This window comes from Mytilus trossulus, chromosome 9 (genome assembly GCF_036588685.1).
Source record: "Mytilus trossulus isolate FHL-02 chromosome 9, PNRI_Mtr1.1.1.hap1, whole genome shotgun sequence".
Classification (NCBI taxonomy): domain Eukaryota; kingdom Metazoa; phylum Mollusca; class Bivalvia; order Mytilida; family Mytilidae; genus Mytilus; species Mytilus trossulus.
Genome location: NC_086381.1, coordinates 29,666,949 through 29,678,489, shown reverse-complemented (window position 1 = coordinate 29,678,489; position 11,541 = coordinate 29,666,949).

Sequence of the window (11,541 nt, the reverse complement as noted above, 5' to 3'; positions counted from 1 at the left end):
TCATCTGATGGTATCTTCCGTAGTGAAATATTTATTACTGATCGCTAATGCTGTAGACAATTTATACTTATGTCTTGTATACTTTTTTTATATGAAGTAGACAAAAAAACTGTTTGAATTAAAAAACAAATGTCACAACTTGCAGTTCGTAAACTTTATCATTATTATTCTCATCTGAAACAACTGTGCCAAATTAAACCTAGTAACGTTTTACAGGGTCCTGGCAGCAGTCGCTTTACTCCCATCCCCCTACGGCAAAGTTCTCGACCGCAAATGGTTAGAAGGAAAGCAATTATACATATCTTCAACTCGTATCAATTCCTGGGTGGAAAAGTGCACTTGAAGACTTCAGTCACTGACCATCCAAAGTCTGAGGTACCTATACAGTTATGGGTATGGGCTCATTTTTCAGTCTTTCTGTACAGTTCCCTACTGCAAAGTTTTTTTCCCACACCTAGTGGGATTGAAAGCTTGTCCCAGACCCTATTATTCATGAAAATGCCCAGGTGGGAAAGTGCACCAGAAGCTGACAACAGCATACTCAGTTTCTCATTTTGGTCCATTACGGGTGGTGGCAGCAGTCGCTTTACTCCCATCCCCCTACGGCAAAGTTCTTGACTGCAGGTGGTAAGAATGAAAGCAATTATACATATCTTCAACTCGTATCAATTCCTAGGTGGGAAAGTGCACTTGAAGACTTCACTGACCATCCAAAGTCTGAGGTACCTATACAGTTATGGGTATGGACTCATTTTTCAGTCTTTCTGTACAGTTCCCTACGGTAAAGTTTTTTCCCACATCTAGTGGATTGAAAGCTTGTCCCAGGCCTTTTTATTCATGAAAACGCCCAGGTGGGAAATTGCATCAGAAGCTGACAACAGCATACTCAGTTTCTCATTTTGGTCCATTACGGGTGGTGGCTGCAGTCGCTTTACTCCCATCCCCCTACGGCAAAGTTCTTGAACGCAGGTGGTTAGAATGAAAGCAATTATACATATCTTCAACTCGTATCAATTCCTGGGTGGGAAAGTGCACTTGAAGACTTCACAGACCATCCAAAGTCTGAGGTACCTATACAGTTATGGGTATGAGCTCATTTTTAATAGATATAGGAAGATGTGGTGTGAGTGCCAATGAGACAACTCTCCATCCAAATAACAATTTAAAAATTAAACCATTATAGGTTAAAGTACGGCCTTCAACACGGAGCCTTGGCTCACACCGAACAACAAGCTATAAAGGGCCCCAAAATTACTAGTGTAAAACCATTCAAACGGGAAAACCAACGGTCTAATAAGTCTTTCTGTACAGTTCCCTACGGCAAAGTTTTTCCCCACACCTAGTGGAATTGAAAGCTTGTCCCAGACCCTATTATTCATGAAAATGCCCAGGTGGGAAAGTGCACCAGAAGCTGACAACAGCATATTCAGTTTCTCATTTTGGTCCATTACGGGTGGTGGCAGCAGTCGCTTTACTCCCATCCCCCTACGGCAAAGTTCTTGACTGCAGGTGGTAAGAATGAAAGCAATTATACATATCTTCAACTCGTATCAATTCCTGGGTGGGAAAGTGCACGTGAAGACTTCACTGACCATCCAAAGTCTGAGGTACCTATACATTTATGGGTATGGGCTCATTTTTCAGTCTTTCTGTACAGTTCCCTACGGAAAAGTTTTTTCCCACAGCTAGTGGGATTGAAAGCTTGTCCCAGACCCTATTATTCATGAAAATGCCCAGGTGGGAAAGTGCACCAGAAGCTGACAACAGCATACTCAGTTTCTCATTTTGGTCCATTACGGGTGGTGGCAGCAGTCGCTTTACTCCCATCCCCCTATGGCAAAGTTCTTGACTGCAGGTGGTTAGAATGAAAGCAATTATACATATCTTCAACTCGTATCAATTCCTGGGTGTGAAAGTGCACGTGAAGACTTCACTGACCATCCAAAGTCTGAGGTACCTATACATTTATGGGTATGGGCTCATTTTTCAGTCTTTCTGTACAGTTCCCTACGGCAAAGTTTTTTCCCACACCTAGTGGGATTGAAAGCTTGTCCCAGACCCTATTATTCATGAAAATGCCCAGGTGGGAAAGTGCACCAGAAGCTGACAACAGCATACTCAGTTTCTCATTTTGGTCCATTACGGGTGGTGGCAACAGTCGCTTTACTCCCATCTTCCTACGGCAAAGTTCTTGACTGCAGGTGGTTAGAATGAAAGCAATTATACATATCTTCAACTCGTATCAATTCCTGGGTGGGAAAGTGCACTTGAAGACTTCACTGACCATCCAAAGTCTGAGGTACCTATACAGTTATGGGTATGGGCTCATTTTTCAGTCTTTCTGTACAGTTCCCTACGGCAAAGTTTTTTCCCACACCTAGTGGGATTGAAAGCTTGTCCCAGACCCTATTATTCATGAAAATGCCCAGGTGGGAAAGTGCACCAGAAGCTGACAACAGCATACTCAGTTTCTCATTTTGGTCCATTACGGGTGGTGGCAGCAGTCGCTTTACTCCCATCCCGCTACACTTTCTCGATAATATCCAAATATTAAAGAAATATTCATTGGCTCTAACTCCAAATATGGACAATGTTATGTTCAGGGGGTCCTGAAATATTTTGAAAGCGTCTGATGTGCTATTTTATAACCTTTTCTTATTAACCAGACCAAATCACTACTTTACTTTAAAATTCATGACCCACAATTTTTTTACAGTTTGCTTTAATCCCCCAATTTTCTATTTGAGGCATAAAACATGAAGAAAAACATTTGGAAGGGGTATACACAAAAATGGCAAGTAACACACTGTCCACACTAAGGACTATATTCAAAGGACGATAACTGTGTACTCGGATCATTTTAGGATGCCGAATGGTTAGAAATTCAGTGTTTTTAATGATAGTTCTTGTTAAATTTATTTACGGTTCTCTGAATATGGAAAATAATTGTGCGAGCAAATTATCATAGACAAACACTGTTGGTGTTTTTCTAATTCAATTCGTTTTCTTTTAATTCTCATTTCTTATCCGTAAATTACTCGTATATAACTATTATGTGATTGGGAATATACATGTACGATCTGTTTTTAATATTAAATTTGCAATCCTTGATTTTTGTTTACGTCCTCGGTTAAGAGTTTGGAAAACCGAGAAAACGTAAAGAAGACCTCAAAATATAGTTTACATTTTTTCCCAACGAGCTTCTCAATAGAGTTAAATACGTAGAGGGGTGCACTTTCCATTCTATATATACATATACAATAACATAAAGTATGTGTGTATGTAGGGGAATAAAAATCGTTCGTTAAAAAAGAATGTTCCTATGCTTTTAGTGTATTTTTCGCTGTGCATTTGCTGATTATATTGATGCAGACATTTAGCAACCAAACTAGTCAGTACATTAGGCATGTTGTTGTGTCCCTTCTGATTTAATATGGTGGATATCTTTAGTTATTTAAAGGTTAAAAAAACAATATAAACCGTATTGTAGCAATTTTACCTGACCATATCGGGAAATAGGTATTTAGTCGGATCTTAACACGTACGTGTGATTTGTTTAAATCGGTTTTCGATAAATATACGAAGAAATGTCAAAATGTTTAGGACTTAATTAAATCCGTATTTCGGTAAGATTGTGCAAGCATACGATTTTTATTGCGTCTTACACTTTGAGAAGCGAATAATCTGTAACTACTTTATTCAAATATTCTGTAAAAACGTTAATTTTGAGCTTTGAAAGTCAAGTGGCTAGAGAATTTTTCCTGAGGAAGTTTTAAAAAAGTTCAAAAAAATATTTTTACAGTGGGTTAGCTTTCATTAGTCTTCACTATCTATAGATTAACAACTTTTGGTTATATTTATAATTCAGAATCATCATTGAAGGTGGAGCGCGATTGCGCAGTTAATTAATTATATGGATGTGCCATTTGTATGATGAGTGACATTCCGTGGTATTATGTGCCAATTCGATAAAGTTATACGAGAATTGTCTCCCCTTAACAGGTTCATTTTTTTTATAATTATGTTTAGGTTTCTGATATAATTTTGAACAATTACAAAATGAATCAATGCAATATATTTCAGTTTTTGTTATTGATGTATCAAAACAATTGATGTACGAATTTAATTTCATAAATTTGAAACGTTTAAAATTTTAACATACCAATATAAAGAACTTTTTATCATTTTTGAAATAGACTATGACTACAAAAGGCTGCCCATCACGATAGATTTCAAGTTCCGTAAATCAACAGATAGTACATGTGACAATCCGCCGGTTTCAAATATTTCTGTAAAAACGAAAGAAATTAAGAAATCAAATATTAGAACTGAAGAAAGTGAAACAGATGATGCTAATATGAAAACCGTACATGATGCAAGTGATGATGAAAAATGTGAATTAATTTCCAAATTTGTCCTGAAAAAAAGTAAATTTACAATTGGTAAACTAATTTGCAAAATTGAAAAAACGGGTAGACTAATTATTTTGGATATAGACTCAAACACATACGAAGAACTAGTTAGAAGTGACCGATATTACAAAAAGTTCAATACAGTATTGACACAAGACTTCAGTGATGTTCGTGAAACGCAGCATATGAATGCTGAAATTGAACAGGCAATACTTCAGATGATAGACTATGCTAAAAATAAAAAAAATGTTGTAAATAAATGGTTGATAAATATATTCTTTGTGAGCATGCGTGTATGTATTTGTAAGATTGAGTGTATGCTAGCTTTTGTTTTTTGCCTGCGGAATTATTTATGACTGCTGTCACATAGAAATTGTTTGATATTGATGAATATCAACGTTTATGATCGTGAACTCGCATGGTGGAATGGTTTCCAGCCCCGTACGAACATTTGATTATTTCATTTCAGTATTCGTCTCTTTATTTTCTGTAAACATTGAAAGACAATTACCAGTTAATTTCTTACTTTATATTGTATTCTGCGTAGGTTTCTAATATAAGTTGAATGATTGAGCTGCATGAAAGATTAGTGTGAGGTAGCATGATAGTATAGGGACTTGATGTTTTCCAATAATATGTTGTAAAGTGATGTAGAAGATGATAAAGATTTGTGCAATAAATTTTATCAAGATAAAAAAAAAGATTGGGAATATGAGCCAGAGTTATCTATTTGTCATCACAGAGAGGGACTACCAAGCAAATTTTGATTGCAGCAAATTCATTGTTAAAACAATGTTCTACTATAAACGAATGTTGTTTTATACAAATATAAGGACTTAGTAAGCTAAATCTACAAATTTTATTTGAAATTATGAATTTTTATTGCAATAGATTAATATGCTACGTATTGGTAGCAAGATTTTATTTTTAACAGAACGTTGTTTCACTATTTCGTTTTGTGGTTTTCTCATATACCACATAATGATTCTTTGGCAAGTTGATTCTCATTGTGTTCTTTAGTGGTCGCTAGAATTGGACGCTAGCTTGATTGGTCGCTAGCTTGAGTCTGGTGTATATGCATGCAACTTATCTAGTACCAACGAGTTTTTTACACTCCAAAAGTAATAAATTCCACTACTTTCGAAGGCCTTATTTGAACAATTTAATATAAGGTTTTTTTATTGTACCAAGTCTACTAGTAAGTTAAACTGGCAATTCAGTAGTGGAACAATGACTTGAAGATGAAATAAATCTACATTTGTAAGGTATTTTGTGTAGCTTCGGAAGCCAGTATATAGTTGGGACTTTCATTGTATTTGGTTCTGCTTGTAAAGAAGTAGCTAAAAGTTTTTATGTATGTACATGTTTGGCCTGTCCCAAGTCAAGAGCCTGTAATTCAGTGGTTGTCGTTTGTTACCCAGTACATATTTCGTTTTAATCAATTTTTGTACATAAATAAGCCAGTTAGTTTTCTTATTTGGATTGTTTTACAATAATCATTTCGCGGTCTTTTATAGCTGACCATGCAGTGTGGACATTGCTCATTCACTTTTTCTGGAAGGTGGTATACGATGACCTTTAGTTGTTTTGATTTCTGAGTCATTTGGTGTCTTGCGGAGAGTTTTCTCATTGGCCATCATATAACGTCTTCTTTTATATACTAGTATATACATAGGTCATGCTACTATTGTCAACAATGATAGAAACCCATACCACATAGTCAGACTTAAAAGGCCCTGAAATGTATAATGTTTTTCAACACCCAGTCTCTGCATGATTCAAAGATGTTATACTGCATTGTATTAGTTATACATCCTTGATTATACATGTTCATATACAGTGGCGGATCCAGGTTTTTTTGTAAAAAGGGGGTGGGGGTAAGGGTGGGTGGGTGTGTTTACTGACCAAACTGATGGCCTGCTCCGTTCATGTTTGAGTGATTCCCTATATAATCCACCATTTTTTTCCTACAAAAAGGGGGTGGCCTGGGCCCATACTAAATCCGCATTTGATATAGTGAGCGAATGCATATCTCAAACTACATAAGACCAAACAAGTTCATTGAAAATCTATAATACTAAAATTACGAGTCCAATTTTTCAGCCGTCATCACGTAAAAACGACGAATCAAAGAATTCAACTTTATATATCACTAATATAGTACAAAGATATTGAATTACACCACTCCAGGCCCGTTTTTTTTTCCACGTAATTAATATTGCCAACAAGTAATAGCTTTTCTAAAAAGCTTGCCGTATTTTAGCTGATTATATTGTGATCAGTTGTTTGTGAGTAGTTTATTTTTATTGGAATATTGCACTTCAAGCAATATGAAAACATAGCGCTTTTTTCTACTAATATGTCGTTTTTGTTGTATTATTGGTGGACCCGTGTTATAATGGAAGAAGACTTAATAAAATTGAGAATGGAAATGGGGAATGATATTATAATAAAATGTATTCTGTGTGTATAATCAACTTGATAAAAATAGCATATAACGTAAACATACTTTTGAGGATTACTACTTGACAAAATGGACAACAGAAGGCAGTGGCGGATCCAGAGGGGGACGTAGAGGGCGAACGCCCTATCCCCCCCCTTTTTTGATTATTTTTTTTTAAATGATTAATCATACTAGACTATGTGAACTTCACCATTTCCTGTGTACTTTATTATTTAATTTTTATGCGACAATTCTTTACTTAAGAAGATATTTTTTGCCATAATTTACTGATTGTCAAAGTCTTGTGATTCGCTATGGTGGAGTTGACCAGTGCTTTCGAAAAACGTCGCTCAGTCATTTTGAAATTCAAATTACAGTTATGCTTACGCTAAGGATGACAATCATGACACATTCAAAGCGACATAGGTTTGAGCAAGAACATATTGACTTCTATTTCACTATTCCACCAAACAGGAAGTAATACTCTATAGAGTATCTATAGACTATATTCACTATAACACTCTCATGAAAAAAGTTCCATGGCAATATTATTTACCTACGAAAACATGTTAACCCCAAACGCCATTGTCATGATTGATATGGACTATATAAAATTGCTGTTTGGTGTGAACCAAGCTTTGCGTTGAAGACCAAACTACAACCTTTAATAGTTTACTTTTATAAATTGTGACTTGGATAGACATGATATACAGTTGTCTTTGGTACTTACATGTATATGAGATCCAGTAATACCTATCTACAAGATTGAGAACACATTTTTTTGTAATAAATTTAAAACATATTTAATTCTGTAATATCTGATACTATGTATCAGTTATTTGTGATTTTTCATTTGATGTGTACCGGTAATTTCTGGTAATGTCAGTATCAGCATGATTAGTTGTGACAAAAAAAATTCGGCAGTTGTCATGTGCAGATATACCACATCTCCTTTCCCCTCTCATTTATAAAATTGTGCATGATATTTGTCACAGAAACGCACCAGTATTTTGGTAAATGAAACACTTGTCATATTAAATTAAAGTCAGAGTTTGAGTTGGAGGGTTTTTCTGGGGCCTGGGCAACACTTTTGTAGGAAAAATTTTGTTGCTTTTATAGGGAATCACTGAAGCATGCATGACTGGAGTTGGCCCCTTTTTAGGCAGTCAGTGGGTTTCGATTATGAAATTTCTGGATCCATCACTGAAAGTTTGAGTAAAGTTAGATTATCAATCAAATTTATGACAAATTATGTTGAAATTTGCTCAGATAATGAATGAAAAATCTAGTAAATTAAATTAATAGGCACTTCTTCTTTTTTTATACTATTATTAAAAGCTTTCCTTGCTTATTCACAAGGACATATAATATCCTCCATACTATTCCCATCTGAGTTTCTATTCATACATGCATGTAGTCTGGTGCTGCTCCAAGTAGTCTTCTTTTTTCTGTTTCTTGAGAAGTATTTGTTTTACCTGTTCAGTCACTATAAAGTGTTACAATTCTTATTTAAACGCAACACATAAATAGTGACCAAAAAGGTTCAGCTATTACATGAGAAAAGCTAGAAAAAAGTAAAATGTATACATTATAAACATTTGTGTAGGACCATGAAAATGCCTGTGGGGTATATAGATAGATATGCATAGATAGACCATAGAACAAATAAGCAAACAAATTCAAAGGAGATGTACATTAACATGTAAGATAAATTATGAAAAAAGAGCCATGGCCAGAGGCCCCAAACTTGACAGCATTTGGTGTTGAACAGGTAAAATGTTTGCATTGACAATACATATAGCCTTTGTTAGACCCAGGTCGCCTTTCTCTAAATCAGCTATATTAAAGGTAACCACATATATCTGGGCCAGGTTGAAAAATAAATGAAAATGACTTTGAAAAAGCAAATAGAAATACACCAAATTTGGGAGACATCTATTAAAATGTTTGAAATAATAAAAAAAAGTTGACAAGAACTAAGCTTTTTCAGATAATATACAGACTATTGCAGTCAGCCTATAAAAGACTCTTTGCCTCCTGAAATGTTTGCTTATACACTGTGCTGTCATATAATGATTTAAAATCAGTGTGATAGTTTTCATGAAGAACACTGAGGGTACGGTTATTATGACAAGATAAATGTTGTGCTACATGTATCTAGCCAAATAAGTAAAAATATAAAAATTCTTGACTTCTAAAACCAGTGATTGATCTCCTGATTTATATCTTATCACTCTATGCAGATGCTGTGTGAAAGAAAAATGACTTAACAAGTTAACAGTATGCTTAAGCTTCTATCCATTGAGTTGATTTATTATCAATTATTTTGCTTTAAATACCCCTTATTGCTACAATATGTGTATGTCCACCATTACAAACTGTACATGTACATCACAAATATTCCAAGTAAAATTTTGAAGTTTTAATAAAAAACGTATGATGCCACAATGGAAAAGTAATTGCTGTATGACATTAATGGTTTAAGAAAGGACAGATTCTCAGGCCAGCTGGAACAATGAGGGGGGAGGGGGCGACTTCTCCAGTCATGCTTCAGTGATTCCCTACATACATTTGTAATAAACCAAATTATGGCAAATAGTAATGTTCATCACGAAAAAATACACTAAGTGTAAGACATGATGATGTGAATAAATTGAAAGGAGATGTAAATCCGACATATCAAATGAAGTTTTCAGTGCTTTTGATATATCACTGGGCAATCTGATGAGTTGGGCCTTTTTTGACTGATTTTTATAATTCGTTCTCATGTTGTAAATTATACTGTTATACATGTACCACTGTCCAAGGTTAGGGGAGGATCAGAATCCCAATAACATGTTTTACCCCGCCACATTATTTATGTATGTGTCTGTCCTAAATCAGGAGCCTATAATTCAGTGGTTGTCTTTTGTTTATATGTTACATATTTGTTTTTCGTTCATTTTATTTCATTTATAAATATGGCCGTTGGTTTTCTGGTTTGAATTGTTTTACATGTCATACCAGGGCCTTTTATATTGATCATCTTTGACCTATAGTTATTCATGTCTGTGTCATTTTGGTCTCGTGTACACAGTTGTCTCATTGGCAATCATTATATAACCACATCTTCTTTTTTTATAATGACTCACCCTGATCATATAAGGCACAAAAAGTGCACCTAAATATAGGTATCTTGTTTTGTAACCCCCATTGACATAATATGCCTGATGTTCATATGATGAAATCATAATCTTTCAGTCAGTTTAATTGAAGTTTGGAGCTGGCATGTCAGTTAACTGCTAGTAGTCTGTTGTTATTTATGTATAATGGTCATTTTGTTTATTTTCTTTGGTTACATCTTCTGACTTCAGACTTGGACTTCTCTTGAACTGAATTTTAATGTGCTTATTGTTATGCGTTTATTTTTCTACAGTGGTTAGAGGTACAGTATAGGCGGAGGGTTGAGATCTCACAAACATGTTTAACCTCGCAGCATTTTAAGGCCTGTCCCAAATCAGGAGCCTCTGGCCTTTGTTAGTCTTGTATTATTTTAATTTTAGTTTCTTGTGTACAATTTGGAAATTAGTATGGCGTTCATTATCACTGAACTAGTATATATTTGTTTAGGGGCCAGCTGAAGGACGCCTCCGGGTGCGGGAATTTCTCGCTACATTGAAGACCTGTTGGTGACCTTCTGCTGTTGTTTTTTATTTGGTCGGGTTGTTGTCTCTTTGACACAATATTCCCCATTTCCATTCTCAATTTTACATTGGTTACACTCATACAAACTACATGTATCATAAATCATTCACGATTTCCCCAGTCTATTTGTAACTTTCCTTCACATAATGGTTACATTGGTTACACACATGCAAACAACCTTTTTAGAGTTCACTGTGTTACAAGTTTTTTGGGTTTGAATGATCGTATAAATCTCGGATTACAAGAACACATTAGGTCCGAGAACACAATTAATTCGCAGTGCATTTCTTTTAGAACATAAATGAAAATTTAAAAAAAACCCACCTGCGCTTTCTCAATGAAATTTTCACAGTGTGTTGTACTACTCTTGGGACAAATTATATCAAAATTATAGAAAACCTCATCGTCTCTAACTCAAAATAATGACAGTTTTATCTTTAGGGCGTCTTGAAATCTTTTGACAGCTTCTGAAGTGCTATTTTTCAACCTTTTTCACCTGGACCAAATCACTACTTTCCTTTAAAATTCTGGACCCAAGTTTTTTTTCGGTGTAATTTCACCCCATTACTTACAATTTGAGACATTAAACATGGAGAAATAAATTTGGAAGGGGTATAAAAATTAATGGCAAGTAACCAACTGTTAACACTAGGGACTATATTCGGAACAACGAAAATCAAAGGACGACAATTGTGGTCTCGGACCATTATTAGGTTAGTTTACCCTCGTTTATTACAAAATGTGTTTGTATTTTTAAAACTTTTGTTACAATTTAATTTGATGCATGCACGTCGGATAAAATGTCATAAAGTCTGATAAAGTATTTTAAAGATATATCTAGTAGCTGCTACCCAATGAAAAATTTAAAGGACGAAATTGGCATAAACAAACATATTATCAGTGTTAGATTTTGTTTCTAAAAACAAAATAACTCTTTTTCTTGATAATCATTAATTAAACAGCAAATACAATAAACTGGTTGACTAAGTAAAATTATATTTG